A 20884-nucleotide genomic window follows, 5' to 3' on the forward strand; every position below is an offset into this window, starting at 1 on the left:
TTTAGAACAGTTACGTACCAGCTTGCCTCGAGAGAGGATACAACGGCTTTATGAGACCCTTCCCACCCAGATCAGTACATACATCAATATCAGATTGGGTGCAGCTTCATACCGATGACATGTCATACTGCCAAGTTATTGGTAACTTTGACTCGCTATTGTAATCACTGAAACAACATCACCACCCTCTTAGACGCTTTATTTCGTTTCTCCTCGCATTTTGGGTGCTTCGCTTTTTGACATGCAGTATATATTTCTCGTCAACTGAAGAGTGGTACGTGCGTAACATATTCAAATAATAAGCGGAAACCGGTAATGACACCGCACTGTGCAACATAGGCTAATAAATAGAAAAATCTGTAGTCTGGTTAAAATTACTTGATAGTTGACACTTCACGCCCTGTAACTTGTTGCCTCTAATCAGAGCGCTCAACGTCACGCCCGAATCGTTCGCCGTTGCCAAACTGCCACAACAATTGGTCAATTCACTTCCACATGTTGATGGTGTTAGGACAGCAACCAGCCACAAAATTTACTTTGAGTTCCTTTATTCAAAGGAAACCGTTACCGGTTTCGAATCGTTGCGATTCATCATCAGACGGTTTTACACGCTTTCTTTCTGACATTTGGTGTATTTTTTTATAGATTAATTGTCCTAAAATATCAATAAAACATAATTACAGATCAGCGACAAATCTAAAGTGTACAGTGAGAACTATTACGTGTGCAACAACGAGGATGCAGTGGAAATGCATTTACATCGATTGGATGAACGTTATGGAAATAATCACTCGAAACCGACGTTTCACGTAAGTCACATGCAACGAAAATCTGCAACGCAACCATCTGTGTGTGGCGTGTTTGTAATTATGTTTTATTGATATTTTAGGACAATTAATCTATAAAAAAATACACCAAATGTCAGAAAGAAAGCGTGTAAAACCGTCTGATGATGAATCGCAACGATTCGAAACCGGTAACGGTTTCCTTTGAATAAAGGAACTCAAAGTAAATTTTGTGGCTGGTTGCTGTCCTAACACCATCAACATTTGTCTTCAAAAACAGCCACGGTCTCCAACATGTCATCATATGACAAAATTGCAATTCACTTCCAGTTTCTTCTCCGGCTTTCTTCGTCAATGTTAGGGATACCCAATCATGGAACAGGAAAGTATTTCATGACAACTACGCCAAATACAGCAAAGACACATACACACACAGACACACACACACACACACACACAGACACACACACACACATTCTCTCTCTCTTTCTCTCTCTCTCTCTCTCTCTCTCTCTCTCTCTCTCTCTCTCTCTCAGTGATGCTGATGAAATACACATTGTGTGAAGCCGAGTTTTTGTAGGCTGCAATTTATCGTTGCCACTGGATCATCACAGTTATAATTACAAACCCCCGTGTTTTGGCGTAGCGCAACTGTTGGCGTATAAACCTTTTAGAAGGTAGCACGATCGAACCTCGTCACATGTAGCGATATTTTTTTCATTTCTAAATGTAATCAAAATAGTTTGACTGTTACGTTTACTCAGTTAATAGATTTAAATATAATATTTTATTTCTAATACTTCGCAATATCCTTTTCATCATCGTACTGACTTTTATTTGCTCTTATTTTTCTTCCTATATTCTTTTTGCGTTTGATATCGGCCTGTGTCGCCTATAACATGCAGCCAAGTGCCAATGAGTAATTCTCATCGGTTGGTAACGAGGCAGCTCGTGTAGCCAGTGGGAGGATCGTTTCAGGTAACCAATGATAGTGAGAAATTACAGTTTGCTTTTACCCGCGGAAACTGAATTTTTTCTGTCTTGAGTTTGCTCGTAAAGGTTAGCCTTAATCGCCGTGAATAAAGCGATCGTGATTTTAGTAAATTTTAGCAGATAGTTGACCGCCGTATTCTCAGATAAATTCTACATCTCAAGGTTGTGTTTAGCTTAGGATATGAGTTTAAATTCAGGGGTACAAAACGCGTCGTCTGACGTGGTTCAGTTATTGGTCACTTAACATCAGCTGTCGAAAGAGCATCTCGCATTTCAAACATACCTCGCGGCGGCCACTTTCAACGTTGGTCCGCGTTATACCGGGTGATCAAAAAGTCAGTATAAATTTGAAAACTGAATAAATCACGGAATAATGTAGATAGAGAGGTAAAAATTGACACACATGGTTGGAATGACATGGGGTTTTATTAGAACCGAAAAAATACAAACGTTCAAAAAATGTCCGACAGATGGCGCTTCATCTGATCAGAATAGGAATAATTAGCATAACAAAGTAAGACAAAGCAAATATGATGTTCTTTACAGGAAATGCTCAATATGTCCACCATCATTCCTCAACAATAGCTGTAGTCGAGGAATAATGTTGTGAACAGCACTGTAAAGCATGTCCGGAGTTATGGTGAGGCATTGGCGTCGGATGTTGTCTTTTAGCATCCCAAGAGATGTCGGTCGATCACGATACACTTGCGACTTCAGGTAAGCCAATAATCGCACGGACTGAGGTCTGGGGACCTGGGAGGTCAAGCATGACGAAAGTGGCGGCTGAGCACACGATCATCACCAAACGACGCGCGCTAGAGATCTTTCACGCGTCTAGCAATATGGGGTGTTTTTTTTTTGTTCTATTAAAACCTCATGTCATTCCAAGCATGTGTGTCAGTTTGTACCTCTCTATCTACATTATTCCGTGGTTTATTAAATTTCAGGATTTATACTGACTTTTTGATCACCCGGTACATTAACAGCATCTGTAAAGTGACCCGCCGTGTCTGGATGTCACCTGTAACTGAGTGGTAGCGGGCAGCCGATGTGGAGAAACTGTAGCTGCAAGTGACAGACGCCAACTAGCGAGTAACTTTAATCGGACGACAGTGTTTTTATGTCGCGTGACCAGTTTAATTTATGCAATGGCTGGTGTTCATTTAATCGAGTACTAAGTGGATAGCGTGTTGTTTTTCTGTTGGCTGCCCTGGTGAGAGAGACCGGTGCAGGGTGAGGCTGAGGTGTGGTGTGGTGGTGTGCGCAGGGTGGACGCCGCTGCACGAGGCGGCCAACCACGGGCACCGCGACGTGGCGGCGGCGCTGCTGGCGGCGGGCGCCTGCGTCAACGCGCGCGGCCTGCACGAGGACACGCCGCTGCACGACGCCGCTCTCAACGGCCACCACGAGGTGCGTCTCTGCCGCCACCCCTCCCATCGCCCCTCCTCTCAAACACCAAGTAACGTGCCGTAGCTGGATCCATTGGCGTGTGTAGGGTGTGCAGCCTGTGATAGAACCCCCTCCCCACCATTCTCCCCCGCCCAAGTTTCGCAAACAAAGGTATAGCGAACCTGAGCTCGCTGTGTTCGTCTACGAAACTGGTTCCCAACCTGGGGTTAATTACCCCCTGAGGGCTGAAATTAAATTTTCTGAGGGGTAAAAACTAAACGATTCGATTCTGTTTCAGTCACGAAATTAAATTATCTTTAAAAGACCATTACTACAAAGTGTACAACTTTGCTTCCGCCGTTTTCTCCCCAACATTTGAGGCTATAATGAAACAAACTGGTTATACATGTATCAAAGTATTTCCCATCGCTGGCCACTACTTCCTCACATGTTTCGGGCAGTGTGCGAATCCCGCGTCCAAAAAATTTTTCATCTTCTGAAGCGATTCACGAATCGATCCAATTTGTGACTTCTTCATGAGATCGGATATGTTGGTCAGACAGGCCATGCGCCATCTACATCTACATCCATACTCGGCAAACCACCTGACGGTGTGTGGCGGAGGGTACCTTGAGTACCGCTATCGGTTCTCCCTTCTATTCCAGTCTCGTATTGTTCGTGGAAAGAAGGATTGTCGGTATGCCTCTGTGTGGGCTCTAATCTCTCTGATTTTATCGTCATGGTCTCTTCGCGAGACATACTTAGGAGGGAGCAATATACTGCTTGACTCCTCGGTGAAGGTATCTTCTCGAAACTTCAACAAAAGCCCGTACCGAGCTACTGAGCGTCTCTCCTGCAGAGTCTTCCACTGGAGTTTATCTATCATCTCCGTAATGCTTTCGCGGTCACTAAATGATCCTGTAAATAAGCGCGCTGTTCTCTGTTGGATCTTCTCTATCTCGTCTATCAACCCTATCTGGTACGTATGCCACACTGCTCAGCAGTATTCAAGCAGTGGGCGAACAAGCGTACTGTAACCTACTTCCTTTGTTTTCGGACTGCATTTCCTTAGGATTCTTCCAATGAATCTGTCTGGCAGCTGCTTTACCGACGATCAACTTTATATGATCATTCCTTTTTAAATCGCTCCTAATGCGTACTCCCACATAATTTATGGAATTAACTGCTTCCAGTTGCTGACCTACTATATTGTAGCTAAATGATATTGGATCTTTCATTCTATGTATTCACAGCACATTACAGTAGTCTATATTGAGATTCAATTGCCATTCCCTGCACCATGCGTCAATTCGCTGCAGATCCTCCTGCATTTCAGTACAATTTTCCATTGTTACAACCTCTTGATACACCACAGTATCATCTGCAAAAAGCCTCAGTGAACTTCCGATGTCATCCACCAGGTCATTTATGTATATTGTGAATAGCAACGGTCCTATGACACTCCCCTGCGGCACACCTGAAATCACTCTTACTTCGGAAGACTTCTCTCCATTCAGAATGACATGCTGCGTTCTGTTATCTAGGAACTCTTCAATCCAATCACACAATTGGTCTGATAATCCACATGCTCTTAGTTTGTTCTTTAAACGACTGTGTGGAACTGTATCGAACGCCTTGCGGATGTCAAGAAACACGGCATCTACCTGTGAACCCGTGTCTATGGCCCTCTGAGTCTCGTGGACGAATAGCGCGAGTTGGGTTTCACACGATCGTCTTTTTCGAAACCCATGCTAATTCCTACAGAGTAGATTTCTAGTCTCCAGAAAAGTCATTATACTCGAACGTAATACGTGTTCCAAAATTCTACAACTGATCGACGTTAGAGATATACGTCTATAGTTCTGTACATCTGTTGGACGTCCCTTCTTGAAAACAGGGATGACCTATGCCCTTTTCCAATCTTTTGGAACGCTACGCTCTTCTAGAGACCTACGGTACACCGCTGCAAGAAGGGGGGGGGGGGGGGGCAGTTCCTCCGCGTACTCTGTGTAAAATCGAGCTGGTATCCCATCAGGTCCAGCGGCCTTTCCTCTTTTGACCGATTTCAATTGTTTTTCTATCCCTCTGTCATCTATTTCGACATCTATCATTTTGTCATCTGTGCGACAACCTAGAGAAGGAACTACAGTGCAGTCTTCCTCTGTGAAACAGCTTTGGAAAAAGACATTTCGTATTTCGGCCTTTAGTCTGTCATCCACTGTTTCAGTACCATTTTGGTCACAGAGTGTCTGGACATTTTGTTTTGATCCACCTACCGCTTTGATGTAAGACCAAAATTTCTTAGGATTTTCTGCCAAGTCAGTACATAGAACTTTACTTTCGAATTCATTGAACGCCTCTCGCATAGCCCTCCTCACACTACATTTCGCTTCGCGTAATTTTTGGTTGTCTGCAAGGTTTTGGCTATGTTTATGTTTGCTGTGAAGTTCCCTTTGCTTCCGCAGCAGTTTTCTAACTCGGTTGTTGTACCACGGTGGCTCTTTTCCTTCCCTAATGATCTTGCTTGCCACATACTCATCTAAAGCATATTGTACGATGGCTTTGAACTTTTTCCACTGATCCTCAACACTATCTGTACTTGAGACATAATTTGTGTGTTGAGTCGTCAGGTACTCTGAAATCTGCTTTTTGTCACTTTTGCTGAACAGAAAAATCTTCCTACCTTTTTAATATTTCTATTTACGGCTGAAATCATCGATGCAGTAACCGCTTTATTGTCCGCAGCTCGTGGTCGTGCGGTAGCGGGGTCAGGGATTTTCTCTGCCTCGTGATGACTGGATGTTGTGTGCTGTCCTTAGGTTAGTTAGGTTTAAGTAGTTCTAAGTTCTAGGGGACTGATGACCATAGATGTTAAGTCCCATAGTGCTGAGAGCCATTTGAACCGCTTTATGATCGCTGATTCCCTGTTCTGCGTTAACTGTTTCAAATAGTTCGGGTCGGTTTGTCACCAGAAGGTCTAATCAGGTCTAAACAGGTGATAGTCACAGGGAGCAATGTCCCATTTTAACGTTTCCAAGTACGTTTTGACCTCTTTTGCAACGTGGGGGGCTTGCTGCGTCACTCCCACTAATCGTGCCAATTCTTCTTGAGTTTGACGCGAGTCTGCACTCAGCAGTGTCTCCAATTCTGCATCTTCGAAAACATTCTCTCTTCCACCACTATGCCGGTCTACGACGTTAAAATCACCGTTCTTGAAACGTGAAATCACTCACGACACGTTCTTTCACTAATAGCGTCTTTACCATACGCACTTGAGAGCATTCGATGAGACTCAGCTCCTGCTTTGTTCGTATTGCAACAAAACAGTAACACCTCCCGCAAATGACGAGAATTAGGCTCGTAAACTGACATTTTCAGCCGGCCGGAGTGGCCGTGCGGTTCTAGGCGCTACAGTCTGGAACCGCGAGACCGCAACGGTCGCAGGTTCGAATCCTGCCTCGGGTATGGATGTGCGTGATGTCCTTAGGTTAGTTAGGTTTAAGTAGCTCTAAGTTCTAGGGGACTGACGACCTCAGTAGTTAAGTCGCATAGTGCCCAGAGCCATTTTTTTTTTTTTTGACATTTTCAATCAAGAACAACTTTATGATGCAGACACAAATATACTAATGTTTGAATGAGGTTATGCTGATCGAGGTCCAAGCTAACTACCTGAAATCTGCGATCTGTTTCTTTCGACCGCTACTTTCCACCTATCGGCTAACTGCGGAAACAAAGTTGCACACCTTATATTATCACGATTTTGTAAGACTCTGATACTGATTATGTAACTTAGCAATAATTACTTTTTCTCAGTTAGCAGCATTAATGCGGTGAGGTTTCAGGTTCCTTACATAGTCCACCCATTACAGACATACGTTGTGCTTTGTCCCGTACATCGCTGACGATAAATGTAAGACATATACGTAATAAATGCTGAATATCTTAAGAAAGTGGCTTCTCCGAGTTGTAGACAGTAACAGCAGCAGTACAGAAGTTACTTCATTACTCGCTTCGAAACAGATAAATGAATTAATTGACACAATGACACAGCAGTAAATACATAATGGCTACTACAGTGCTGAACATAGTGTTATTATTTTTGTTATTATTAGAGCGGTTAGATAGAAAGCTTCAACAGTCTGAATTTATCATTGTAATTATTATTATTAGTGTGATCAGCCACGAAGCATTAACAGCCTAAATCTTCCAATTTCTACCACTTCAGAAGTAAGAACTGCAGCAATCAAGTGGTCTACGAACAGTAAGTATAGTGCACACAACAGAACTTGTTTGATTTTAAACGGGATTGCAGTTTGCAGATCAAGCAAGTGCCGCAGTGGAGAGGTGCAATGCAGGGGAAGTGTGTTCTGTAACAAGTGTCTTCATGAAACGTGGTAGTTAGTTTTCTTATCAGAGAAGGAGTTGTGGGTAGCACGTGCGATGCATCACGAATTCCTTCCTCATTCATTCAAACACCCACTCACGCCCCCCTCTCACACACACAAACTAAATATCATTCATGAAACTTCCTGGCAGATTACAACTGTTTGTCGTACCGAGATTTGAGCTCGGGGCCTTTGCCTTTGGCGAGCAAGTGCTCTACCATCTGAGCTACCCAAGCACGACTCACGACCCGCACTCACAGTCCTAATTCCGCCAGTACATCGGCTCCTACCTTCCAAACTTCATAGAAGCTCTCCTGCAGACGTTTCAGAACTAACACTCCTGGAAGAAAAGAGTGCTAGTTCCGCAAGGTCTGCAGGAGAGCTTCTGTGAAGTTGTAGGAGACGAGGTACAGGCGTAATTAGGACAGGGCGGGTCGTAAGTCGTACTTGGGTAGCTCAGATGGTAGAGTACTTGCTCGCCAACGGCAAAGGCCCCGAGTTCGAGTCTCGGTCCGACACACAATTTTAATTTCCCACGAAGTTTCACATCAGCGCACACTATGCTGCAGAATGGAAATTTCATTCTGTAAATATCATTCATCTTTCATCATTTTAAAAATAGAAGTGTACCAAGAAAAGTCTTCCATTTTCCAGTTTAACTAGATGCCACGGTTGGTGATAATGTGCGGGAGGGGGGGGGGGGGGGGCAACAGGCGGCAGGGGGGGAATTCAGGGGTAATGGACTACGAGAGGTTGGGAATCACTGGTCTACGAGATCTAGAGAACTGTAGACATCGACGCCCAGGTAAATACCACGTTCCTTCACTTCACGAACACACTTGATACATTTTTTGGAGTATTACACCTCCATTTGACTATATATTTCTGTATGTTTCCTGTGTACAATCTAGAGTTCGGCTTTCACGCCATTATCGATTACAGTGCTTTAGTAGTTCATGCACTATGTGATCAAAAGTATCCGGACACCTGGCTGAAAATGACTTACAAGTTCGTGGCGCCCTCCATTGATAATGCTGGAATTCAATATGGTGTTGGCCCACCCTTTGCCTTGGTGACAGCTTCCACTCAAGCAGGCATACGTTCAATCAGGTGCTGGAAGGTTTCTTGGGGAATGGCGGCCCATTCTTCACAGAGTGCTGCACTGAGGAGAGGTATCGATGTCGGTCGGTGAGGCCTGGCACGAAGTCAGCGTTACAAAACATCCCAAAGGTGTCCTATAGGAGTCAGGTTAGGACTTTGTGGTAGCCAGTCCATTACAGGGATGTTATTGTCGTGTAATCTCTCCGCCACAGGCCGTGCATTATGAGCAGGTGCTCGATCGTGTTGAAAGATGCAATCGCCATCCCCGAATTGCTCTTCAACAGTGGGAAGCAAGAAAATCCTTAAAACATCAACGTAGGCCAGTGCTGTGATAGTGCCATGCAAAACAACAAAGGGGGCAAGCTTCCTTCATGAAAAACACGACCACACCATAACTCCACCGCCTCCGAATTTTACTGTTGGCACTACACACGCTAGCAGATGTCGTTCACCGGGCATTCGCCATACCCATACCCTGCCATCGGATCGTCATACTGTGTACCGTGATTCGTCACGACACACAACGATTTTCCAGTGTTCAATCGTCCAATGTTTACGCTCCTTACACCAGGCGAGGCGTCGTTTTGCATTTACCGGCGTGATGTGTGGCTTCTAAGCAGCCGCTCGAACATGAAATCCAAGTTTTCTCACTTTCCGTTCTGTTTGTGCACAGAGATCAGTGGTAGTCGGTGCAGGGGGCGCCGTCAGCCCAGCCTCATTTTTGTGAAGCACCTATTAATGGTCCTTGTGGTTACTGAAGCACCAGTTGCGCGTTGGATTGCTGATAATGATGACTCTGGTGCTCTGAGGGCCTCTCTGACGATTATCCGGCCTTCTAGTTCTGTCGTCTCTCTAGATCGACCATTTCCTTATTGATCTTGTGTTAGACCATGGTTCACTCAGTCCGTCAACATGGTCCAATAGTGGCATCGCTCCTATTCAAATGTCGAACGATTCGCCGATTACTCCAACTACACGTTCTCTCTCAAATGCTGACATCTGCGTGTATTGTTACCGCGTCTGTCTGCGAGGCATAGTTACTGCCCAACACGGAATGAAATTTGCAAAGACCTTCTGCCCTGGTAGCGACATGTTCCCTGTTTACTATCCTTGCCACCTGCACGGTGTAACTGCGCTGTAGAACATTCGTCCGTCGGCCGACAAACTTTACAGGTTTGCATTCTCCACTGATGTCTGTATGAATATGTCTGTAACAAATTTGCATAACACCTTCGTGGTGCGTCGTTTCTCAGCGCGTATTTCATGCCCCTTAAGCTAGGCAATCCGAATTCTACCCTCCGCTATGGATCATGTAAATTGGTTTGCCTGTCTTGAAGTGGATATTTTCCGGGCCCATTTTATGTTGACCACCCTGTTTAAATTATCTAGTGGACGACGTCGGAAGCTCCACGAGCCTGTTCGCAAATTGCGCAGCTTGCTGAAAGAAGGTAGCAACACCAGAAGGCTTTTGCAGACTGTAGCGAGACCTGCAGAGGGTCGTTGATTGGTGTAGGTACCGCCAGATTACACTGAATATAATTAAATGCATCGTACTGCGCATTAACAGACGAAGAAATCTACTGCTCTACTATTACTCTCTGGGTGACGGATCATTGGAAACAGTAAAACCCGTGAAATACCTATGAATGACTGTCCGGAGCGACGTAGATTCTAATGAAAACATATAACTAATTGTAAGAAAAGCAAATCCCACTATGAGAATTTTATGGAAATGTAATTCATCCGCAAAATAAGTGGCTTACCAAACACTTGTTCAGCCGATTCTCGAGCAATTCTCATCTTTCTGGGTCCTTACCAAAGTCTTTTTTAAATTTTTTTTTAAAGATGGTCAAGATCCAGCGAAAAGCTGTGCGTTTCATCACACGATCATTTAGCTGGCTCGTAAGCATTACAGGCATGATCGGCCAAGTCCACAGGCACGCTACAAAGATGCGCTGTGCATCGCGGAAAGGTTTACTACAGTATTGAAATTCCGAGAAGATGTATTCCGGGAAGAGTCGCGCAACCTATTACTTCCTCTCGCGAGTAGAATAGAGAAGCTGCTGGGGAAGGGGATATATTTAGTGAAAGCAGTAACACCCTTCGTCACACGCCGTAAGATGACTTGCGCAGTATAAATAAAGGCGTAGGTGCATGGTTCGTTGAAATAATTCAGTAATATACGAACTCCAGGTTAATCTTACTCAGTGTATCCTATTAAACAGGAAATTAATCCCGGAATAATGTTCACAGAAATGTTCTGGATCAAAGGGCGTCGTGCGAAATAGCAGTGCTTATGTTATTAAGAGGTATAATGCAGTGTAGCCCGGTGCGGCACACACTTTCATTGTCGTCATTCCAATATACAGCCGATGATGGTTCATATTCCCAATTGCGAATACATTTCCTGCAAAGGGCATCAGTTCGATCCTACTCACAGTCTTTAACAACAATATTATGACTGTGCATCGATTCTAGAGCTACAAGATGGGTCAAGATATGAAAACACCATCTATTATTTGGGCCGCACATGCGGAAGAATTTATGAATACAAGAATCTTTGTAAAAGCTGCATATATCCTTAATAACTTTCGAAGCACGAGTTGTGGTCAGAAAAACGTACGAAATTCCGTTAAGCTTTTGATAAACCATATGAACTATTTAACCAGGGTTTTGCTACGTGCGTGGAGCTTACCTACATATGCAGTGTGGATTTCTGCAGCGACAATGACAGTGCCTGTCTGTGGCTTTGTTTCTCGTCTTTCAGAAAGAGCAGACACCGCACATTCATATAACTCGATAGGCCTCCTAGTAAGCAGAAGATCCCAGGTTCGAATCCCAGTTCGGTGCACATTTGGACTCTTCTCTGCCGATACAGTGTGATGTCCCTATGCAGTGACAGCAGTGATCCCTCCCCTTTCCTTTCGTTTCTTCCCCTCTCCACCTTCAATTTGCTTATGACATATATCAGCTGCGGATTCTGCGTGGTGTCTGTTCTTTCGAATATGTCCAAAATAACGGACACCACACATTGATATTAGCGGGATGTTCATTACAGGCCAAAAGACATTGGTCTCCTACTCTGTCTGGTCCTCCTTGTAATTGTAAACCAGATCTAAATGAGTTGGAGCTCTCAGAAAACAGACTCCTATACCGCTTCTTTTGTTGTGTAGTGATTCTCGTATGGTTTCCATAAAATGTAGGATGATTTGCTGTCCCGCTTCTGGTTTTGAATTTATTGCAATACAGTCTTCGTGTGCGATACTGTATGTAGGTTCTGGAAGCACAAATGGTGGGAAAATTTGAAAGCCTCCGGTATCGCTATCACTTCCACAGTGAGAATGTAACAACTAATGCGATAGCCGGAGACAACTGCATTGCCCCGTGACATACCCGCAGATATCGAAATTGTGCAGAGTCTAGTTTCTGTAATACACGTTGGGAAGTATTGGGATGTATGAAACGTCTACGTATAACGTGCCAGTGCCCGCATATGGTCAGTGCACATTATCAAAATGTGAACGTCCGCATCCCACCAAGTTCCACCTACGGATACCATTTCATTAAAGCAGTTCTTGAAACTTCCTGGCAGATTAAAAATGTGTGCCCGACCGAGACTCGAACTCGGGATCTTTGCCTTTCGCGGGCAAGTGCTCTACCATATGAGCTACCGAAGCACGACTCACGCCCGGTACTCACAGCTTTACTTTTGCCAGTATCTCGTCTCCTACCTTCCAAACTTTACAGAAGCTCTCCTGCGAAACTTGCAGAACTAGCACTCCTGAAAGAAAGGATATTGCGGAGACATGGCTTAGCCACAGCCTGGGCGATGTTTCCAGAATGAGATTTTCACTCTGCAGCGGAGTGTGCGCTGATATGAAACTTCCTGGCAGATTGGCTAAGCCATGTCTCCGCAATATCATTTCTTTCAGGAGTGCTAGTTCTGCAAGTTTCGCAGGAGAGCTTCTGTAAAGTTTGGAAGGTAGGAGACGAGATATTGGCAGAAGTAAAACTGTGAGTACCGGGCGTGAGTCGTGCTTCGGTAGCTCAGATGGCAAAGCACTTGCCCGCGAAAGGCAAAGGTCCCGAGTTCGAGTCTCGGTCGGGCACACAGTTTTAATCTGCCAGGAAGTTTCATATCAGCGCACACTCCGCTGCAGAGAGAAAATCTCATTCTGGAATGCAGTTCTTGATTTTCTTGTAGTGTGATAAATGTGATCAGACCAAGCTAAACGCTTGTCAGATATCGCCCCTAAAATTTTCTCTCTGGGCACCAGCGGGAAAGAGGAATTGAAATAAAATGCGTTAAGTGATCCATCGTATCTTTCTGCGGCTGAAATGAAGTATCAGAGATTTCTCAGTGGAAATTGTTACCCCGTTCCCATTATAACCAGCACGTTAGCCTGCAAATGGCTGTCACCAATCATGAAAATAGATTCAAGATCACCATGTGTAGAGAACAGCCGACTGTCATCTACGGGTGGACATAATGTAAAGGTCAGTCAAAACAGATGGTAAGAAGTAAGTAAACTGTTTATTATTTCAAAAGTTTTCGCCATAACTCTTAATACATTTATCCCACTGTGAGACAAAACGGTCAGGATCTTCATGGACAGATGTTTGCGGTTACTTGCGTAACCATGATTGTACGCAGGCATGCGCCTCTTTGTCCGAATGTCTTTATTCAGTCCTCCAAAAGATATGGAAATCGCGTGGGGAAAGAGCGGGACTGTATGGAGGATGTGTAAGAACTTGCCAGGAAACTTCTGCATCTTAGTCAAAGGAACCTTAGTAACATGCGGGCTCTCCTAGCCAACAATCATTCTGCATTTTTCCAGTGGCCTTTCTAGGTTTTTCAGTAGCACAATAACAATACGATGGACCTTTGTGACGTGAGGCTCCCGTATGTTGCATTAGCTTTGAGAACTGCGGCGATTATTTGAGCTATCCAGACAAAAACATAGGCCACTCTCATAAAGTTGCAGGAAATCATGTGGAAGGGAAGAGATTTATAAGAAGAAATTCTCCATGTACCTTTTACTATTCAGGAAAAGACGAAAAACAAGGGGAGTATGGAGTTGGGTTTATAGTCTCCAAGGATATGTGTCGATCAGTTATTGCTTTCACCCCATATAATGAAAGAATATGTACTCTGCGTATAAAGGCAAATTTCACAATGTGACCTTTGTGAACGTATATGCACCAACGGAAGAATCAGATGAAGATACTGTGGACATTTATGATCCACTACAGGAGGTGTGTGACAGAATACCCAGATATGATTCCAAAATAGTTCTTGGCGACTATAATGCAAAACTGGGAAAGTAAGAGGCATTCAGAAGTGTGTTTGGTGAGGCAAGTCTGCATGATGAAACTAATAATAATGGTAAGAGGGTTGCCTAGTTTGCTTCTGCAAACAAGTCGAATGCAGGAAGTCGCCAAGGAAAAATACCTACAAAGGGGCATGGAAAATATCAGGAACAAATGAAACAAACCAAAAGACCATGTATTGATATCAAAGAGGTGGGCATCCTATACGGAAAATGTGCGCACTTTCTGAGGAGATAATTCTGATTCTGACCATTACGTAGTTGGAGCCAAAATGAGACAAACTTACCATGGCTGCCAGAGGAAGTAGTATCAGAGTAAACAAATGGAATATAGAACAGCTGAAAGATAGGTCTACTGCTCAGGAGTACCAGAACGAATTGAGACAGGACCTACAAACAAAATATGGTGGAGATGGTATAGACAAAGAATGGAACTTTATTAAAGATGCCATTAGGACAACAACACATGAAATACTGGGGGAAGCAAGGAGACTTAGGAATGAAGACTGGTAGGATGATGAGTGTAGACAGACAGTGGAATAGAAAAAGGAAGCAAGGCTGAAATGCTTGCAGCGAAATATTAGATCAAACCAGGCATTATGTAATGAAAAGAGAATAGGGTATGCAGGAGGAAAAAAAAGGGAAGTCACGAAGAGAAAGAGAGAGGAGATGGAAGAGCACTACCAAAGGAATGAAAGCAGAAAATTCTACAAGAAAATTAAAGAAGGAAATCGGGGACATAGACCAAAAATAACAGTTTGTAAGGACAAAGAGGGAAATTTACTGACAGGTAAACAAGATGTTCTGGATAGATGGAGCGAATATTTCAAGGGAATTTTGGAGGGCAAACCTACCAGAAATGAGCAGCCACTCTATTATACCGTAGATGGAGAAATAGAGGAACCAACATTAGAGGAAGTACGGAAGGTAGTGCATTGTTTAAAAACTTACAAAGCACCAGGATCTGATGAAATAACTGCAGAACTGCTAAAAAAAGGGGGAACGCTTCTTCATAAGCGGATCAACAAACTTATTAAGTTGATATGGAATCAGGAAAGAATCCCAGAAGAATGGACATTAGGTGTAATTCAACCAATATACGAGAAAGGAGACAAGACATGCTATTCAAATTACCTAGGAATTACCCTGCTGAATGTAACCTATAAGACCTTCAAATGGTTCAAATGGCTCTGAGCACTAAGGGACTTAACTTCTAAGGTCATCAGTCCCCTAGAACTTACTTGTTAGAACTACTTAAACCTAATTAACCTAAGGACATCACACACATCCATGCCCGAGGCAGGATTCGAACCTGCGACCGTAGCGGTCGCGCGGTTCCAGACTGTAGCGCCTAGAACAGCTCGGCCACCCCGGCCGGCTATAAGATCTTCTCTAGTGTTATCTACAACAGGTTAGCACCATATGCAGAAGAGATTCTGGGTAAGCATCAGTGTGTATACGGCCTAATAGATCAACAACAGACCAGATATTTGTGTGGAGGTACATGAAAAGGCATATGAGTATAACATCGAACATCATAACCTCTACGTAGACGTCAAGCAGGCCTTTGATAGTCTAGATAGAACACAAATGGTAAATGATTTGGTGCCGCTTGGTATACCATCGAAGTATGTCTCACTTATTCAAGCAACATTGGCTGGTTCCAAGGCTGCAGTGCGAGTGGATGGAGAACTGGGCAACTGGTTTAGCATTAGTAAAGAAGACAGACAAGGCGACGCACTCTCTACAATGCTTTTCAATTTGACTCTCGAAGCAGCCATGCGGAAGCTTCCGATATCTGGTTACATAGGCACAAAGTCGACTCGGATATACGCATATGCCGATGATGTAGCAATTATTAGTAGCAGAAGGGTATCACTAGAGAGGACAATATGTGAGCTGAAAGAAGCCACAGGACCTAGAGGCCTTTCGATAAATGAAACAACTTGGATAGATTATCAGCAAACGGTATCAGTTTTGAACATGTGCAGAACTTTGACTATTTGGGTTCTAATATTAACAGCACAAATTTCGTATGAACTGAAATAAAACTACGCATCCTAAGTGGTAATAGATGCATCCACACGTTTGATACATTGTTGGCCCCTAGGTTATTAAATAGGCAGGTGAAGCTGCATCTATATAAGGTCATGATCGGGCCAGTTGTAACCTACGGATGCGAAACATGGAGGCTAACGAGCGTTGATGAGCAACAGCTCAGGATATTTGAACGTAGAGTGCTGCGTAAGATCTATGGAGCAGTTCAGGATAACAGTGGTTTCTGGACATCCATAACGAATACTGAGCTGGACCGCCTCATACAAGGAGCTGACATCGTAAGAATTATAAAAAGTAGTAGACTAGCCTGGCTTGAGCATGTTCTCAGGATCGATACTGGAACAACTAAAAAGATTTTTGAATGGAGGCCAACCGGAAGAAGAGAGGAAGGCCACGAAAACGGTGGATAGATGATGTGGAAGAAAAATCTCTCAGTTTCCGAGGATGGCGGAGAACGGCGCTGGAGAGGGCAGAATGGAAGAAACGTGTTGATGAGGCTAAAACCCACACAGGGTTGTAATACCGTGAGAAGAAGAAGACACAATTTACTCGATGTGTCCGTAGAGATGTTGTCAGTAGCTGCACTACTGATTACCACTAACTCTTATTACACTACTGACCATTAAAATTGCTACACCACGAAGATGACGTGCTACAGACGCGAAATTTAATCGACAGGAAGAAGATGCTGTGATACGCAAACGATTAGCTTTTCAGAGCATTCACACAAGGTTGGCGCCGGTGGTGACACCTACAACGTGCTGACACGAGGAAAGTTTCCAAACGATTTCTCATACACAAACAGCAGTTGGCCGGCGTTGCCTGGTGAAAAGTTGTTGTGATGCCTCGTGTAAGGAGGAGAAATGCGTACCATCACGTTTTCGACTTTGATATAGGTCGGATTGTAGCTTATCGCGATTGCGATCTATCGCTACATTGCTGTTCGCTTTGGTCGAGATCCAATGACTGTTAGCAGAATATGGAATCGGTGGGTTCAGGAGGTAATACGGAACGCCGTGCTGGATCCCAACGCCCTCGGATCACTAGCAGTCGAGATCTTCTTCTTAAGTTGCCAATCCTAAGATTGATTTGTAGCAGCTCTCCATTCAGTGCGATTGTCGGCCAGCCTCTTCAATTCCGTGAAACTTCCGCATCCTAGGTCCTGCATTATCTGGCTTATGTACTTTCTTCTAGGTCTGCCTCTTGCCCTTTTGTCCTCCACAAGGCCTTCCGTTAGAGTGTGGAGAAGACTTTCATGTCTCAGAATGTGTCCCATCCATATATCTCTCCTCTTCTTGATCGTCTTCCAAAGAACTGGAACTTCCTCCGCTCTCTGCAGGGCTTCTTCATTTGTCATCCTGGCCGTCCATGGAATTTTTAACATCCTTCGCAGACATTTCGAATCCTTCAATCCTTCTTCTTTCGTCCTCTCCAAGTGTCCAGGTTTCGCTGCCGTAGAGAAGCACACTCTCAACAAAGGTCTTTATTAACCGCTTCCTTAACGACAGACTTATCATATTTGATGTGAGGAGTCCTTTCCTTTTATAGAATGCAATCTTTGCCTGATTTATTCTACTTATTACATCTTTCCTACTACGACCATCTGATGTTATTCTGCTTCCCAAGTAGACAAAGTCTTGTATTTCTTTCAGCTTCTCTCCTTTCAGCCTTATATGTCGAGATGACAGGCATCTTATCCGCATGGCTGCAACGGATCGTGCAGCTACGTCTCGATCCCTGAGTCAACAGATGGGGACGTTTGCAAGACAACAACCATCTGCACGAACAGTTCGACGACATTTGCAGCAGCATGGACTATGAGCTCGGAGACAGTGGCTGCGGTTACCCTTGACGCTGCATCACAGACAGGAACGCCTGCGATGGTGTACTCAACGACGGACCTGGGTGCACGAATGGCAGAACGTCATTTTTTTCAGTTGAATACAGGTTCTGTTTACAGCATCATGATGGTCGCATCCGTGTTTGTCGACATCGCGGTGAACGCACATTTGAAGCGTGTATTCGTCATCGCCATATTGGCGTATCATCTGGCGTGATGGTATGGGGTGCCATTGGTTGCACGTCTCGGTCACCTCTTGTTCGAATTGACGGAACTTTCAACAGTGGACGTTACATTTCAGATGTGTTACGTCCCGTGGCTCTACCCTTCATTCGATCCCTGCGAAATCCTACATTTCAGCAGGATAATGCACGACCGCATGTTGCAGGTCCTGTACGGGCCTTACTGGATACAGAAAATGTTCGACTGCTGCCCTGGCCAGCACACTCTCCAGATCTCTCACCGATTGAAAACGTCTGGCAATGGTGGCCGAGCAACTGGCTCGTCAGAATACGCCAGTCATTACTCTTGATGAACTGCGGTATCGTGTTGAAGCTGCATGGGCAGCTGTACCTGTACACGCCATCCAAGCTCTGTTTGACTCAGTGCCCAGGCGTATCAAGGCCGTTATTGTGGCCAGAGGTGGTTGTTCTGGGTACTGATTTTTCAGGATCTAAGCACCAAATTGCGTGAAAATTTAATCACATGTCAATTCTAGTATAATGTATTTGTCCAATGAATACCCGTTTATCATCTGCATTTCTTCTTGGTGTAGCAGTTTTAATGGCCAGTAGTGTATAAATTATATGAAGGGTAACTGGATTATATGAAATGACAAGGAGCTTAAGTATAACTGTTCAAATGGTTCAAATGGCTCTGAGCACTATGGGACTTAACATCTATGGTCATCAGTCCCCTAGAACTTAGAACTACTTAAACCTAACTAACCTAAGGACAGCACACAACACCCAGCCATCACGAGGCAGAGAAAATCCCTAACCCCGCCGGGAATCGAACCCGGGAACCCGGGCGTGGGAAGCGAGAACGCTACCGCACGACCACGAGATGCGGGCTAAGTATAACTGTATAATAGATTTGCTCTTAACATTTAAATTACGATGTTCTTTTAACGTTACAATAGGTACGTGTGTCATTCCATTTAAAAGTTAAAAACCACAATAATGAATAAAATTATTTTATAAATAGCTCAAAATAATTAGATAGGTAATTGTATCGCTACTATTACTGTTAACTTCGTATCAATTCTACTTCTATGTTACAAACTTCAAAATGCTAATCATTACAAAACCGTATGGTGCACTTTGTATTACTTCTTAACACAAATCGCAACTACGCTTTCCACTTCAGTTCTCACAGTAGTTCGTGGTCACTGGACAAGTATACATTCTAACGTAAATTTCTTACCCAACTACGAAACAAAACCGCACAACCACGTTTGATAAATAAACGATTCGCTGCCACACTGCCACACACAGCTGCTAACCAGCCAGGCAGCATAAATCGCATGCGATCCACCAGATTACCTGGGATTTCCATGCGACCAGCGATCAACGACCGATCGCTGCGATTTACCCACACACGTGCAATCTACGAAGCGATTGGTCCCTTAAAGGATGACTGCTGTTGTCATAGACCATCTGTAATCCAACGTTTTACCACAACGCCACCTCTTTCGATTCGTTCTTCCGATCGGAGCGTTTATATTCACAAGTAAATCCAGTGTGTCATGTAGATATACTGTAGAGAAATATCTGGCTGAAATCTGAGAAGGTCACAAGGGCAGGCATGAGAAAATTTTGACGTGGCGCGGTCGTCTCTGTGGATTGTTTGCACATCCAAAGAGTAGGAATAATATATGGTGGTAAGCATTCCCTCCAAATGCACTACAAAAAGTAAGACATTTCAAACTCATCACTTTATTCGAAAGGTCTTTCATACCAACCAGTGTACGTAATGCAGTGGACGAAAGAGCAAGTACGAGTATAAGTAATGCGACTTAGAGAAAACGATGTATGGCGATACGGGATGGCAGTGGCGGGAAGGGAGCGGATGGTAGGTAGTTCAAACAAAAGAGCCCTGCTTGTAGGTCGAGAGAGGTGCTTAGAATATACAGTGTGAGAGAGAAATAGTCAGAATGAAGCAAGTGAATGAGAATGCAAAAAAAAAGCATACAAAGCTGAAAGCAAACTGCTATCCATCCCATTGTTTGATGAACGCTTACTCCAAAACAAGATCAGCATTCAGAATGAGATTTTCACTCTCCAGCGGAGTGTGCGCTGATATGAAACTTCCTGGCAGATTAAAACTGTGTGCCCGACCGAGACTCGAACTCGGGACCTTTGCCTTTCGCGGGCAAGTGCTCTACCAACTGAGCTACCGAAGCACGACTCACGCCCGGTACTCACAGCTTTACTTCTGCCAGTACCTCGTCTCCTACCTTCCAAACTTTACAGAAGCTCTCCTGCGAACCTTGCAGAACTAGCACTCGTGAAAGAAAGGATATTGCGGAGACATGGCTTAGCCACAGCCTGAAGGATGTTTCCAAAATGAGATTTTCACTCTCCAGCGGAGTGTGCGCTGATATGAAACTTCCTGGCAGATTAAAACTGTGTGCCCGACCGAGACTTGACCCCATACTTCGGCATCAGTACCACTCAGTTCTCTATTGTGGAAATGATGCTGCAGCGCTCCTCACACTTAATTGGCAGCAGAGTTAAGTAACGTTCTTCCTTCACTATCTTGACCAATCCTGTCTAAGTTCAAGTTATTCAGTCAGTTCCCTCATTCTGTTTGGTGTAAATTAAGTTAAACACTACGTATTCAGGCTACCTGTTTCTCCTCAGTCGCAGTGTTGTTGCCGTCTGTTTACTGTATACATGGACAGAGAAGGCGCATCTCTAGTAGTGAAGTGCTCCATTCTCGTAGTCGGGTCAACAAGGAGCGACCGTAGTTCTATTTGACTCATGGGACACGTCTACGGTC

The 20884-nt window shown here is 44.2% G+C and overlaps 1 protein-coding gene across 1 annotated transcript in view; it reads left to right on the forward strand.

The window, feature by feature from the left end:
- The first annotated feature begins 3128 nt into the window (after positions 1-3128).
- Positions 3129-20884, forward strand: part of LOC126188785 (ankyrin repeat domain-containing protein 12-like) — a 127891-nt gene continuing 110135 nt past the window's right edge. Inside the window, exon 1 of the mRNA XM_049930398.1 lies at positions 3129-3188. The gene's annotated coding sequence lies outside the window, so the exon portion shown is untranslated. The remainder of the gene's footprint in view (positions 3189-20884) is intronic.

Source organism: Schistocerca cancellata, chromosome 5 (assembly GCF_023864275.1).
Source record: "Schistocerca cancellata isolate TAMUIC-IGC-003103 chromosome 5, iqSchCanc2.1, whole genome shotgun sequence".
NCBI classification, from domain to species: Eukaryota; Metazoa; Arthropoda; class Insecta; order Orthoptera; family Acrididae; genus Schistocerca; species Schistocerca cancellata.